The sequence below is a fragment of the Melozone crissalis genome, unplaced genomic scaffold (assembly GCF_028551555.1).
Source record: "Melozone crissalis strain CALT ecotype California unplaced genomic scaffold, PUWL_Pcris_2 ptg000023l_1, whole genome shotgun sequence".
Taxonomy (NCBI): Eukaryota; Metazoa; Chordata; class Aves; order Passeriformes; family Passerellidae; genus Melozone; species Melozone crissalis.
Window position 1 is genome coordinate 25,583,635 of NW_026535801.1, and position 6,423 is coordinate 25,590,057.

The window sequence follows — 6,423 nt, forward strand, 5'->3', positions numbered from 1 at the left end:
GAGCGGAACCGAGCCGTGCCGCGCGATGCCGAGTCGTTCGCGCCGCGCCGCGCCGTGCGATGCCGAGCCGTGCCGAGCCGTGCCGTGGCGGGCGGGGCACGGAGCCTGTCCCCCGCCGTCGCCGCTGCCGCCGCGCTCTCCGCCTGGCCCCGCCGTGCCCCGCCGGCCCGTGCGCCCCGGGGCAGAGCGCGGCAGGCTCGGCGGGGGCGGGCAGCCTGCGGGCAGCTCGCCCGGCGGCCCCCTCCTGCTCGCCCGCCTGCGGACTCCTCCTGCCTCGGCGGCTCCCTGGCCGTTAACCGCCTCCCTGCCGCGGCCCGCCGCGACCCACGGCGGCCAGCGCCGAGTCACGGCCGGCCCGGCTGTCCCGGCTGTCCTGGCGGGATCCGGCCGGCGGGACGCCGCCGGACCGGGGCTGAACGCGGGGCGCCAGGGGTGCGCTCTGCCGTGCCTCCCCCCGGCCCCGCCGTGCTCCTCGGTGCCCCGGAGCCAGGAGGGCGGCAGTGTCGCCTCCCGCGCTCCGTGTCCGCCGCCCCCCTCTACACAGCGCTCGCTGTGTCCCCGGGATGGGCTCCTCCGGCTTCATTTCTGCCCCCCTTCCTTCCCTCTCCCTCCCTCGCTGCTCCTCATTGTTCCACGGCAGCGCTCAAGAACTGGGGGGCACCACAGGCAGAGATCAACTCTGCTAGAAAGGCTGAGCCGGGGTAGCCCCTCACCCTGTCCTGCCCTGCCGAGCCCTTGCTCCTCCCGGGGTCTGCTCCCTCCAGGGCACGCTGCCGTCGACCCTCGCACAGCCCCATCAGCACCCAGCCCCGAGGCAGCATTACCCTGCAGGCAGCGTGACAAGCAGCGTGTCCTCCTGCCCCGTCCTGTCCTGCCCGCGGCAGTGGGACTCTGCCAGCCTGGCTCGGTCATGAGGTGATGGGTTCAACCTTGAGGCACCAACCACAGGGCACCTGGGTCTGTCTCTTCCCAATGCACAACACCTCTGCCAGCAAGTTTTGATCTCTCCCAGCCTCCCGCTATGGTTTCACCAGCTGGTGATGGAGGGTTTGCTGAACCAACCCACTCACTCACAAGTCAAGCAACCCTCCGTGACACTGCCTTGTGGCACAGTGCTGGGGGAAACACCATGTCCCTGTCCCCAGAGCGAGCCCAGCGCTGGGTACCCCCCCCAGCAGACAGGGCTCTGCTGAGAAGGTGCGTGCCTGGCAGGGAATCCAGGGTCTCCGGAGGACAAGTGATGAGACAGCCGCCCATGAGCACGACAGAGGCCTCGCCTCTCCTCGGGGACTGCGCCGCAGGTCAGCGTGACCTTCACTGTGCTGCCAATGCCAACGGCAAAGCTTTCCCCAGCCGTCCGGCAAGCGCACATGCATCTTCAATCTTCCCATCGATCTGTGCATGGCACACATGTTTCTGCCTCTCTGTGGGTCAATACAGCATGATAGGCTGCCTCCGGCAAGGAGCACGCACAGCCCCAGCCGCCTGTTTCTCCCTGCCCAGGGGATGCAGCACGCACGTGCCAGCCCTGCACCTCCAGCTCCCAAGGACATGGTGGGAGCAGGCTGGGCAGGTGCCCCAAGCGCTGCTGCCACCACAGGTGCCCCAGACACACAGCCACCAGAGCCCAGGTGCTCCCACAGGGACCCTTGGCCCCCTGGGGGATGCTTGGCCCAGCCAGGACCATGGGTGGAAAGAGCCTGATCCTGTGGAAGGAGCTTCCATGGAGCCAGCAATGGCCAGCCCTGTGTCTTTGGTCTGCAGAGCTGGATGTGTAGTCCCTGCCTGCACCTCTCAGATGCTGTAGTGGCGAGGGACATGAGGCAATGGAGGGTCTGCCAGACAGGTCACCCCATAAGCACAGACCCTGAGGTACAGGGCAAGCTGAGCTGTGTGAGTGTGGGACCAGCTGGAGCCCAGGGTCCTGTGTGCTGGACAGTCATGGCACGGGAGCAGGACTGTCCCTTGGCTCTCCCCAGGACCCTGTCCCCCGTACCAAGGGGATCACACACTCCTGCTTTCTCTGTCCCCACACCAAGGGGATCACACACCCCTGCTTTCTCTGTTCCCCATGCCAAGTGGATCACACACCCTTGCTTTCTTTGGGTGTCTTCAGCTCCATTATTAACTGCCACCTGGACTGGGGACATGTTTCAGCACCATCCCCACAGCATGATCCCCTCCTGAGTGGCCAAAGAGGTAAGTCCTCTCCCAACTTTCCTGGCTCTCCTCTCCTGTTGTACTCTGCTCCTGCCTGCCCACCCAGCAAGGCCAAAGGGGTTTTGGGGACTCATCCCCTTGCAGGATTACCCAAGGCTAGAGTGCAGCCAGGGTGGGTTGGGATCAAGCTGTGCCCCATGAGTGGCACCCACAGCACAAGCCCCATGCCCAGCTGCAGCTGCAGGCCTGTTACAAGCCATGGAGAGGGGAGACTATGGCTTCACAGCCAGGGAGCTCTAGGAGAGAGAGCACACTGGGAGAGACAGTGGGATGGAGGTGCAGGGAGTGGGGAAGCAGCATGGCTTTGGAAGCCGGGCAGTAGGGCTTAGGGACTGCTTTCTACCCAGACAAGCAAAGAACAGAGCATGAGCTAGGAATGGCTGGTGCTGTCTGCAGTGTGTCAGTGTTTGCTGACACGTCTGCAGGTCCCCAAGGTTCCGCACCAGAGCCTCTCACCTGTGGCTGAATGCCTGCACGTGGAGGCATGAGGCCACACGGGGGGACTCTGTGGTGTGTAGTGGGGCTCACCTGCCCCTTCACCCGGCCACATGCAGCTACAGAGTCTGTTCACCCCCTATGGTCCCTCATCCAGTGCTGGGATATGATGCTAACAGTCAGGAGAAGCACAATGCCCTGGGCTCCTGTGCTGACTTCACTAGCCACTGTGCAAGCCAACAGGATGGGAGAGCCAGGCAAGGGCTTGCCAGCAGACTGGGAGAGTGGAGTCTGTCCTGGTTACCCCTGTGCCCCCCAGCCAGGGGAATGCTGATCGTCAGGGACTTGGCGCAGGGCCCATGTACTACACTCAGATGATGGGGGGAGGCTGCGGGTGCCAGGGAAGACAGGACTGGAATTCGAAATGATGTTGACAAATCGGAGAAATGGCCTGAAAACAATCAGATACAATTCAAAAGGACAAGAGCTGGGCTGGGGTGGGAAGCAAATCTGCCCGGAAAGCAGAGGGCGAGCGGCTGGAGGGCAGGGCTGCCAAGTGGGCAGGGGGGCAGGACAGAGCCTGGCTTAGCAATGGGCAGCAACATCAGCTTGTCTGAGTTTAACACCAGACCCCGGGACAATCCCAGGTGGATAAACAAGGCATGCAGAGGGGTGGAACCCTCAGGCAGGACATGTTCTGTAGGTGCAGTTATCTGTGTGAGCAGGAGCTGTTTACAGATGCCCAGCAGCCAGGCAGATGCTTGGAAAAGCAGCTGAGAGTTAGGAGAAAATAGGAGAAACCTCCTTCATTTGGGATATGGGATCTATCAGTTTAATATGGGATCTCTGGCAGCCCTGCAACTGCACTGAACTCAGTGAAAAGGACAATGTTGCTCAGGGCTGCGTGAGAAGGAGAATCATCGTGAGGCATCTGAGGCGTTGCTGGCGGCAAGGCCTTACTGGGAGCCCTGTGTCAGGTCTGGGACACACATCAAGAACAATCCAAACTAACTGTAAAGAGTTTAGAGGATGGCAGTAACAGAGAGCAGTGATGGGGACTGGCTGGAGACACTGGAGCTTTGGGTGAGAGCAGAGGAGGTTAAGAGGCTGTATCCATGGACAAAATAACAGCACAGAAGGAGGGGGCTTTCTTCAACATCAGGGCTCTGACACACCCACAGAACAGAGCAGGAGACAGGTGAAGCCTACACATGGGAGAAGCTGGCCCCACAGTCTGCAGGGATGCTTGGTGAACCTAACCCTGCTGTGGTGCCCTCCATCACCCTCATGGTGATTCATCCCCTCCAAGACACAGGCACTGGCTGTTTCTATTCTTAGCCCAGTCCAGATGAGGATTTGGATGTGATTTCCCTCTCCTGTCATCCAGCCAAGGGATTGGATCTTCCATACCAAGACCCAAACTCCCACTGCACTCCAGCCCTGGTGCTGTGCCCCTGCAGTGAGCTCACCCTCCCAGCCAGCCTGAGGGACTGCAGCTCCTCAGGAGGGATGCAGGGGATCAGCTCAGGGCACCACGAGTGAGGTGGCAGGGGCAGCCCTGGAGGGTGGGGACATGGGTGATCAGACTGTTGCAGACCTGGGTGGTCAGCAGGCAGGTGTCCAATGGGAGACCCCCATCAGGCAGCTCCCACCTGATACCCTGCCGGCCAAACTGGCCAGGGTATGGATGCAGCTTGCTGAGTGCTTTACTGCCAGCCCAAGCCATGAGCTGGCTGCTACATCTTCCTCGCCAGCTCCTCACACTCCAGAGCTGGCGCTGGCCACGGCCCCACGCCCAGAGGGAAGTGGATCTGGGGCAATCATTACTTTTGATCTAATTGAAGGGAACGTGACTGCGGAGCCCAGCTGACCGCAGCGCTCAGCTCTGCCTCATGCAAGTTGCATCCTCTGAGACCCTTGCAAGCACATTGGCTTAACAAGAACAGCCTCCTTCCATGGCCTCCCCGGCACGCTGCCGGCGCCTGCCCAGCAGGTCAGTCTGTGCAGCAAGGACAGCAAATGCCTCGGCTGTGGGGAGATGTGGGATGACAAGACATCCACTCCAATTACAGGAGAGCAGGGCTGGCGACAGTGTGATGAGCATGCCAGGCATCAGTGCCTGTTGTGGAGCTGGCTAGGGGGGGCACAGGAGCAGTAATGCTGCCTGCACCCCACTTGCTGAAGCCTCTGCAGCATCCTCCTGCACCCACTGGGAGTGGTGGGGCTGGGAGTGGTGGGAGGGAGCTGGACACACCAGGGTAGGAGCGGAGCCATTGATGTGAGTGCTGTTACCACCTGTATCGTGCTGGGATGGGGAAGATGGCAGCTCCAGTGCTGCACACCAGCCTCACCGGTGGCCTTGGTCCCCAGTTTGGCCCACTGTGACAGATGAAGGGTCCGCCAGGGTCAGCAGACACATGGGAGATGCAGCACCCCATTAACGCACTGACCCTGTTTACGTAAACCACCCCTATTAAACACAATACCTTATTAAATGCTTTACCCCAATTAAGTGCAATACCTTAATTAATGCAACACCCCAATTAAAGACAACACTCCCATTCAATTTATTCCTTCATTAAGCACAAAACCTCAATTACAAAGTCTCTTTTGTAAGCTGTGTGCATGAGCTTGCACAAGGTGCCCTGGACACCTTTTGCTGCTGCCAGGAAAGCTGCACTGAGTTTATGTGGCTTTTGAGGTCCTGCCTCCAGAAATTTAGGAGTGGATTTCAGTAGGATCTGGGTGTAGGAGCTTCTGTTTGATGGCTGAGAGGACAATGCCTGCATCAGAGCTGGGTTAAATCCTACGGACTCTCAATGGGATGATGGGTCCAATCCCTGCCTGATCATGGGAGAAAAGGGTTGAGCCCAGGCTGATTCCATGGTGTTTAACCCTGGTGAGTGGTGAGATCTCACTTGTCACCCACCTGAATTCCTCTTCCCAGAAATGCTCACCCAGCCAGCTCTTGCCCCGTGTCCAGGAAGATGCAGCAGGCAGTGGACACTGTGGAGTTCCTACCCATGTGCAGCAGCCCCTGCTTCTGGTCTCCACCTGAGACACCCCACATGCCACAGACCTGTGCTACCCTGGCTCTACCAAAGTGAAAGCCAGCACCCCCTATCCATGTTTTTCTTTGACCCTGTCAATACAAACCACCCCCAAACTGAGCCAGTCACTTGATCACACTGCACAAACATTCTCACAGAAAGAAAACAAATCTAAAAGCCTCCAAATCTATGCAGAGGAACAAAACAGAGTATCCTCCCCAGGAGGATGCCCAGATGTCAGCACAGAGGGTGTTCAGCTTCCCCAGGAGGATGCTGAACCCAGCACCCATCTCCTGGCTCCGGATCTGGCAATGCTCGCTGGCCCGTGACCAGCAGGAGGTCAGGCTCGGCTGGCGCTGCCCTCCAATCCTGCGTGGGAGGAGTGAGGAAATGGCCTCACCACCCTCAGAGCATCCCCCACGGCTGGAAAGGCTGGGGCAGACGTGACCGGGGAGCGGCTGCAAGGCAGCAGGAGCCCTGGCTCTGTGCAAGGGCAATGGATGTGCACAGTGCCTCCTGCCCTCAGCACTGTCAGGAAGGGGAAGGCACCCTGGGAGCCATCGCTGCAGTGTGCAGAGACAGCCATTTGGTTTTACAGCCTTTTACTGCTGCAGCTGTTGGTGCTCCCTTGTCCCTGCCATCCTGAGGAGGGCAGCGGGGCAGGCTGGCACAGGGCCACACTGTGCAGAGCAGCTCGGCAGTGCTGCACCCTCCTGGG